Source organism: Nicotiana tomentosiformis, chromosome 3 (genome assembly GCF_000390325.3).
Source record: "Nicotiana tomentosiformis chromosome 3, ASM39032v3, whole genome shotgun sequence".
NCBI lineage: Eukaryota > Viridiplantae > Streptophyta > Magnoliopsida > Solanales > Solanaceae > Nicotiana > Nicotiana tomentosiformis.
In genome coordinates, this window is record NC_090814.1 from 128009072 (window position 1) to 128018962 (window position 9891).

The window sequence follows — 9891 nt, forward strand, 5'->3', positions numbered from 1 at the left end:
TATGTCCATATGTCTTAAACCGCCTTTGTGGGCCCCATAGAGAGCAGCTTGGCGCACTCTCGCGAAAACGCGAATATCTCTCTATTCCGAGATCGTATCGATGAACGGTTTAATGCGTTGGAAAATAGACTCATAGATCTTCAATTTGATAGGTAGATCACCCCATAATTCTAAGCACATTGAGAGAAAAATGCAGTAACATTTGACCTAAAGTTTAAGTAAAATTATAAACCTAAGTTGCGACAACGTTTATTGACTTTTGTTTCATAACTCGCTTGACTTCAAGACTTATGATGCGGATATTATATGATTCAAATACATTAAAACAAGACCTCTTGGGACAGTTAATCACCTCTAGTGTTTCCCGAAAATACGGGTTACAACATCCTTGATTCGTTTAACTTCTAATACTTGTTAACCACTCTTATACACCCTTGTATCGTTTAAGACCAATAGGATTAACTTCTTATCATCTCAAAGATAATCTCTTCTTGGATTTACGTCGACTAACTTACGGCGTGATCTAAGGTACGCGAATTTAGGTTGTAACAAACATACAGACATATTATCACATAATCATTGTCTACCACTTTAGTATAAACACATTTATCCACCTCCACTGAAAAAAACAGTCTCTTAGTAAGACTTGTTCAAATTTCTCATACCACTGCTTAGGAGCTTGTTTAAGGCCATAAAGAGATTTTATTAATTTACAAACTTTATTTTCCTGTCCAGGAATGACACAGCCTTCAGGTTGAACCATATAAATTTTTTCTTCTAAATCACCATTTAGAAAAGCAGTTTTGACATCCATTTGGTGGATAAAAGCTTACGGATTGAAGCTAAGGCAATTAAAAGTCGAATAGAAGAAATTCTAGTCACTGGTGCAAATGTATCAAAATAATCTATATTTTCTTTTTGAGAAAATCCTTTTGCTACTAACCGAGCTTTATATTTATCTAAAGATCCATCAGGTTTAAATTTCTTTTTGAAAATTCATTTACAACCAATAGGCTTTGCACCAGGAGGTAAATCAGTTAAAATCCATGTGTTATTTTTCAAAATAGAATCTATTTCAATTTTTATTGCCTCTTTCCAATATTTAGGATCTGAAGAAGATATAGCTTCAAAATAATTTGATAGTTCATTATCGACAAGAAAAGTTTGAAAATCATTTTCATAAGAAAAATATTCTTTCTTATGCCTTTTTCTCCTTCTCAGTTCCTCATTAGAGGTAATTTCACTATTTGTTTCAACATGTGTATGGGAAATTTTATAAGACAATGGATAAATATATTCAAAGAACTCAGCATTCTTTGTCTCAATTATAGTACTGCAATCAAGCACATCACTTTTTAAAACAAGAAATCTATATGTAGCACTATATTTAGCATATCCAATAAGCATGCAATCAGCAGTTTTGGAACCTATTTTTCTCTTTTTAGGTTCACGCAAAAGAACTTTAGCAAGGCACCCCCACACTTTTAAATATTTCAAGTTAGGTTTATAATCCCTCCACAATTCATAAGGAATTTTGCCAGTTCTTCTATGTGGTATTCTATTTTGTAAGTGACAGGCAGATAAAATAGCTTCACCCCACAAATTATAAGGAGCATTAGAACTAACTAACATAGACTTCATCATCTCTTTCAATGTTCGATTTTTCCTTTCAGCTACTCCATTTGACTCAGGTGAATAAGGCGGAGTTACTCCATGAATTATTCCATTCTTTTCACAAAATTCATTCAAAGATAAATATTCTCTACTTCTATCAGATCTAATTCTCTTGATTTCTACTAAGTTAATTTTCAACCTCAGTTTTATAAGAAATAAAAGCATTAAAGGCATCATCTTTATTTCTAAGCAAATACAATTTAGTATATCTAGAAATGTCACGACCCAAATTCCCCTCCGTTTGGGTAACGTGATGGCACCTAGTCTTAGGGACTAGGTAAGCCAAAGACTAATTGAAACAATAACATTATCTAAATAACATCCAATAATTTGAAATAGAAATCTCTTAAAAATTACAATTCCCAAAACCGGTAGTACAAGTCATAAGCTCTACAGAGTGTGCTAGAAAAAAACTTCTAAATACAACTGTCCAGAAATAAAAATAAACAGTGCAAAACGAAAACTTTTAGGTGACTCTGAAGCCTGTGAACACAACAATAGGTTTACCTTGAGTCTCTACAGCAATGACCGCACCGCTACTACCGAACAAATACCTGGATCTGCACAAAAATGTGCAGAAGTATAGAATGAGCACACCACAATAGTGCCCAGTAAGTATCAAGACTAACATCGGTGGAGTAGTGACGAGGAACAGTCAAGACGCCTACTGGTCTAATAAACTGAGCAAGTATCAGTATATGAACAACAAAAATATGATATCTACATACAGATTATGCAATATGGCTCACAATACAGTAATGATAATAAGAAAGGAAACAACAAGTATCAGCGAAATACCATAAAAATGACATAGGAAGGTGAATGGAACACAACCTAAATCCGGAATCACAAATACAGCAAGGAGAAGTAATAACTCAACAACTTCAATCGCTTTTACATCAGGTTTTAATCATCAAACTCCACGAGGTATCGAACCTGGGACAAATCACCACTGACGGGTCTCAATACCGGAACCCTAATACTTGGCATCATGTGCCCTCATTATATTTCATAACCGCACTGACGACTCATGTGCTAATAGAGCCGTTCTCACATAGAAGGCAAGTAAACAAGGGTGAGAATCCATACTCAACAATATCAAGAACACCTCTTATCCGATAAGAGTTCTTAATTACGTGTATGCTTTTGCAAGTGTCCTACCATAGTCCATACAAAAATAAGCATAAGGAAGAAAAAGAACGAACAACACGTAGAATATTTTCTCATAGCTTTCACAAGATAAAGCTCACACAGGTACGTATACCACTACACAAATATCAATAACAAGAATGCCCCCGGGCCATAAATCATCACAAATCAATCCCTGACACAGCCCAACTTTTCTCGCCACATGTGCAATAGTAACATAAATGCCCGCCTTGTCTTGCCACACGTGCATAATAATGTTCCCACCTTGTCTCGCCACATGCGCAACCCACATACACACACACACACACACACACACACACACACACACACACACATATATATATATATATATATATATATATATATATATATATATACCCGCCTTGTCACGCCGCATGTGCAAATATCAATAGTAACAATAGCACGGCAGAAACCTCGTGCAACCCCATAACATCAACCGCACGGCAGAAACCTCGTGCATCACAATAACCATAACCGCACGGCAGAAACCTCGTGCATCATAATAACAACAACCGCATGGCAGAAAGCTCGTGCATCACCTCAATAAGTACAATAGCAACAATGACAATAATACAAAGTACGACAAGTAAATCAGCTCAAAAACTTTAAATCACAAAGAAATGGTAGAACCAATTCACAAGGAATAACCACAGTAAAGGTTGTTAGGCGTAAAGAGAACAGCTCAACAGGGGAAAAACTAATATGTAGCAATGATCCCACAATATACATTTCAATAATAGGGAAGTTAACACGAGTCACATAATTCCAAATAAAACAAGTCGACTAATATGTAGGATATCTAACTTCTTTTAAGGTTGAGAAATTACGAATGATATTCAACAACTCAATTAAGGATAAGCAGCGAAAAGATAATCATAACCTTAATTAAGACTGAATAATTATAGGATGAGATAATAATAATAACAATTAAAGATAAGCAGTTATGAAAAGATAGCTTGATAATAGGAGAGGTAAAATCTTCAGTTAAGTCAAATAAGAGTCAAATAGGCAATAAGAGTAAATCCTGAGGCAATTAATTCAAATTAAAGCATGTAGACGTGAATCTAGTAAATAGGAACTTAATCATATCAAGAACAACTTCATACTAAGTGAATATAAGGACCTAAGAACCCTAAAAGGCCAACTTTTCACAAATAAGTCTGAGTACGCACTCGTCACCTCGCGTACATGGACTACAATCAGCATAGAAGACTCAAATCCTAAGGGAAAATTCCCCACACAAGGTTAGGCAAGATACTTACCTCAAAGATGACAGACCGATACTCAAAAATGAACTTCTCGGGTGAAATGACCTCCGGACGACTCAAATCTAATCAAAATAACTTCAAAGCACAAATAAAACTCATAAGAGACTATTCCGGATTATAAAGTCTCAATCTTTATCAAAATCTAAAAATCGGTCCAAAGGTCGACCCCCGGGCCCACACCTCGGAACCGGACAAATTTTACAAAAACCGAACACCTATTCCGATATGAGTCCAACCATACAAAAATTATCAAATTCCGATACCATTTCGTCCCTCAAATCGTGATTTTTCATTTTGGAAATTTTCTTCAAAAACCAACATTTTCCTCAACTCAAAAAATAAATTAAATGATAAAAACAAAGATAAAATCACGTAATATAATAAATTCTAGGTGAAGAACACTTACCCAATCAATTATCTTGAAAAACCCACAAGGAAGCTCCCAAAACCGAAGTCTAAAACTCAAAATATGAAGAAAATGGCCAAACCCTCGACTTAAATGATTCTGCCAGGATTTCCGCATCTGCAGACTAGGATGCGTACCTGCGCACTCGCATTTGCGAGAAAGAGTCCGCATCTACGAACTCAGCTGGCCAGGCCTGGAACTGCATCTGCGGATTTTCAGCCGCACCAGCGGCACTGCAGAAGCGAAAGAGGGGAACGCAGAAGCGAGCTTCTTCGCAGATGCGATCGAGGAACCGCAGAAGCGGCCTTCGCACCTGCGTGCAGGCTTCCGCAGAAGCGAGCAAGCTCTCAGGCCTCAAGGATTGCAGAAGCGACGAGGCTCACGCAGAAGCAGAGCCGCACCTGCGCTTCAATCATCGCAGGTGCAAAAACACCAGAACCAGACCTGTTCAAAACCATGAAAAATATTTGAAACTCGTTCGAAACACACCCGAGGCCCCCGGGACCTCGTCCAAGCATACCAACAAGTTCCATACCCTAATACGGACTCGCTCGAGGTCTCAAATCACATCAAACAATGTCGAAACTACGAATCGCACCATGAATCGAACTTATAAATTTTAAATCTTCCAACTTCTAAAACCCATGCTGAAACCTATCAAATCAACCCGGAATAACGTCAAATTTTGCAGGCAAGTCCCGAATAATATAACGGAGCTGTTCCAACTCTTGGAATCGCATTCCGACCCCGATATCAAAAACAAAAGTCCACTTCCGGTCAAAATCTCCAAAAATTTAACTTTTGCCATTTCAAGCCTTAATCAGCTACAGACCTCAAATTCCCCGTACGGACACGCTCCTAAGTCTAAAATACCCAACAGAGCTAATGGAACCGACGGAACTTCATTCTAGAGTCGTCTTCACACAGTTCCGACTACGGTCAAAATCCTAAGACTTAAGCTTCCGTTTTGGGGACTAAGTGTCCCAAATCACTCTGGATCATCTGGTAACTGAATTCAACCACGTACGCAAGTCAATACACATAATATGAAGCTGTTCAAGACCTTATGCCCCCGAACAGAGCTTAAATTCTCAAAACGACCGGCTGGGTCATAACATCCTCCCCCTCTTAAACAAACGTTCATCGAACGTGCTAAGAATCGCCTCAAAGTCATCAAATCACTGAGTGCACACATCCAACATACACCCACGGGTGACCCCACGCCACTTCAATCCACAAAAGCCTGACTACATTGTCTCAACTGTAATTTAGCCCTTTCATCAATACCAACAAGCCTTAGAGTTAAAATTCTCACCTTTCATTCATCTCCAAAAGACCCGATTCTAAATCCATACCCGGTATCAGTCTCAACTAGATGTAACAAGTCATGCCTACACCGCAAGGTACGACCACACAACATAACACACCACACATAGGCACGTAATAACACTTCTAACAATAGTAGCTACCCGTAATCAAAACCAGCACCGACAATTAGCCTCATATCGAACATGAGCCCGTTTCAAACCCCCACAACACTGATGATGATGAAAGAACCACGAAGACCTCATAGCTATGCACCCGGATCAACAAGTCACAACTAATACCACCAGGCACACACCCCGCAAGCTAAAACACAAGAAGCATATAACAAAAATGACTGAATATGTAAAGAGAAACACATAACAGAAATATCAAACAAGTTCGACAAGAACAATTCTCTAACAGTACCATACTACGAATCAATTTAAAAGGAAAAACTCAAAGTACATGAACAAATCATAAGGATCTCCTCCTGGTATAACCTCCACTGCGGCACGCAGCCCGGCTCAAACATATCAAATCACATGGAATCGCGAGGGTCTCACCCTCAACTCTGAATCACAAGTCGAATACACATCATACCAATGGAAATCTTCCACTAACTTAATTGTGCCAATAAAATCACAACACTTACTAAACTCTCACCCCGGTAGAGTATTAATTCACAAATCGTAACCAATTTACTCAGGAATCACATCAAACCTGTCATAATAGACAACATGAATAAACTTCTAGTCTCGTAGTTTTCAATAATAAATAGAAACAACCGATAGATACGGCTATCACTCATAGAATCTCCCTACAGGGGCAAACACATAAACAGAGTGCAAATCATGAAACTCACCCATAAGTGAAACAACAAATAAGGGAACTCGTCTCGATAAGCAGAACCGAAACAAACACAAATGGTGTCCCTCTATAACAAATCAAAAGCATACATGTATGACACCATCTGACGCAGCGGCCTCAAGCCTTCTATAGAGAACACATCAACGGGTCGGGCCTCCCCCTCTTGGGTGCCCTCTATTCGCCTGAATACTCTGTTGTGACACATCTGTCCGGAGTCTAGGACAATCTCTCACCCTATGGCTGGTATCTCCACACTCAAAGCAACCTCTCTGTTGACGTGGCTGTGGAAACTGTACGATACAGGTACTCTAAGACCCATGAGCACCTAAAACACTATGCGAAGCCTGAATTGCAAATTGAACTGGCTGGCCCACAAAACCTCTACCATGTCGTACCTTGCCTCCAAAATATGGACCAGTATATCTCTACGGTCTATGAGGCCTCCTCACCTCCCTGTCCTCTCTCTCATGATCTCGCATGTACCTTCTCTCAATGGCCTGCATGTCCTCTCTCTTTTGATCCCACATGCCCTCTACACGGCGAGCGATCCCTACCACCTACTGAAATAAACATCTGACTCTAACTCCCGAGCCATGTTGAACCGAATATCATGCCTGAGTCCCTCAATGAATCTACGGACGCGCTCTCTAACTGTGGCGACCAAAGCAGTTGCATGCCTGGCCAAATCACTGAATCTCATAGCATACTCTGATACTGACATAGTGCCCTAGCGCAGCCACTCAAACTCCGCGCGCCATGCATCTTGAAGGGACTGAGGTACAAACTCTCTCAAGAACATCTCTGAAAATGGAACCCATGTGAGTGAAGCTGCATCGGCCGGGCTACCCAACTAATATGCCTGCCACCACTGATAGCTCCCCTGAGCTGGAACATAGTAAATTCAACCCCGTTCGTCTCCACAATACCCATAGTACAGAGAATGCGGTGACACTCCTCCAGAAAACCCTGTGCACTCTCTGAAGGCAAACCACTGAATGTAGGAGGGTCATATTTCTTGAACCTTGCAAGTCTAAGCTGCTCTTCCTCAGATGTTGCTGCCCTGACCACGGGCTGAACTAGAACCACAGGCTGTGTCAAAATGACACCTAGAACCTGACCAACATAAACTCGCTGCTCTGGGGTGTGGGCGGCGGGAGTCTGGACTCCTCCCCCGGTCTGTGAAATAGTTGGTGCAACCAGAATCAACCCCGCCTGAGTCAATGTACCAAACATGCTTAGGAACTGTGCTAAGGTCTCTTGAAGTCCGGGGGTAACAGCAGGCGCCTTCAGTACCTGCTTCCCAACTAGAACTACAGGCGCCTCCGGTACCTGCTCCCCAACTAGAACTACTGGCGGCTCCTCAACTGCTATTCTGGTAGGTGCCCTGGCTGTGGAACTTACTCCTCGTTGGCCTCTGCTTCTAGCGATACCTGCTCTGAGAGCAGTGTCGTCAGTAACTGCAACTCGTGTCCTCACTATCTGTGAGAGAATGTAATGATAAAAGTTCAAACTTCGAGATCAATAAACTCACACGATAGGAATGAAGGAAATGAGATTGTCCTAATAGTTCCGTAGCCTCTCGAAGATAAGTACAGACATCTCCGTACTGATCCGCAAGACTCTACTAAACTCGCTTATGACTCATAGCACCTATGAACTAGAGCTCTAATACCAACTAGTCACGACCCAAATTCCCCTCCGTTTAGGTAACGTGATGGCACCTAGTCTTAGGGACTAGGTAAGCCTAACACTAATTGAAACAACAACATTATCTAAATAACATCCAACAATTTGAAATAGAAATCTCTTAAAAATTACAATTCCCAAAACCGGTAGTACAAGTCATAAGCTCTACAGAGTGTTTGCAAGAAAAAAAAACCTCTAAATACAACTGTCCTGAAATAAAAATAAACAGTGCAAAACGAAAACTTGAAGGTGACTCCGAAGCCTGCGAACGCAGTAGTAGGTTTACCTTGAGTCTCCACAGCAACGATCGCACCGCTACTACCGAACAAATACTTGGATCTGCACAAAAATATGCAGAAGTGTAGAATGAGCACACCACAACGGTGCCTAGTAAGTATCAAGACTAACCTCGGTGGAGTAGTGATGAGGAACAGTCAAGACACCCACTGGTCTAATAAACTGAGCAAGTATCAGTATATGAACAACAAAAATATGATATCTACATACAGACTATGCAATATGGCTCACAATACAGTAATGACAATAAGAAAGAAAAAAAAAAGGTATCAGCAGAATACCATAAAAATGACAGAGGAAGGTGAATAGAACACAACCTAAATCCGGAATCACAAATACAGCAAGGACAAGTAGTAATTCAACAACTACAACCGCTTTTACATCAGGTTTTAGTCATAAAACTCCACGAGGTACCGAACCTAACACTTGGCATCCTGTGCCCTCATTATATTTCATAACCGCACTGACGACTCACGTGCCAATAGAGATGTTCTCACATAGAAGATAAGTAAACAAGGGTGAGCATCTATGCTCAACAATATCAAGAACACCACTTATCCGATAAGAGTGCTTAACTACGTGTATGCTTGTGCAAGTGTCCTAACATAGTCCATACGAGCAAATAAGCATAAGGAAGAAGAAGAATGGACAACAGGTAGAATATTTTCTCACAGCTTTCACAAGATAAAGCTCACACAGCTACGTATACCGCTACACAAATATCAACAACAAGAATGCCCCCAGGCTATAAATCATCACAAATCAATCCCTGACACATCTCACCTTGTCTCGCCACGTGTGCAATAGTAACATAAATACCCGCCTTGTCTTGCCACACGTGCATAATAATGTTCCTACCTTGTCTCGCCACACACACAACCCACACACACACACACACACACACACACACACACATATATATATATATCCCGCCTTGTCACGCCACATGTACAAATATCAATATTAACAATAGCATGGCAGAAACCTCTGTCACGACCCAAAATTCCCACCTTCGGACCGTGATGGCAGAAACCTCGTGCATCACAATAACCCCATATCATCAACTACATGGCAGAAACCTCGTGCATCATAATAACCACAATCACACGGCAAAAACCTGGTGCATCACAATAAAAATAACCGCACGGCAGAAACCTCGTGCATCACCATAATAAGTACAACAGCAACAATGACAATAATATAAAGTACGACAAGTAA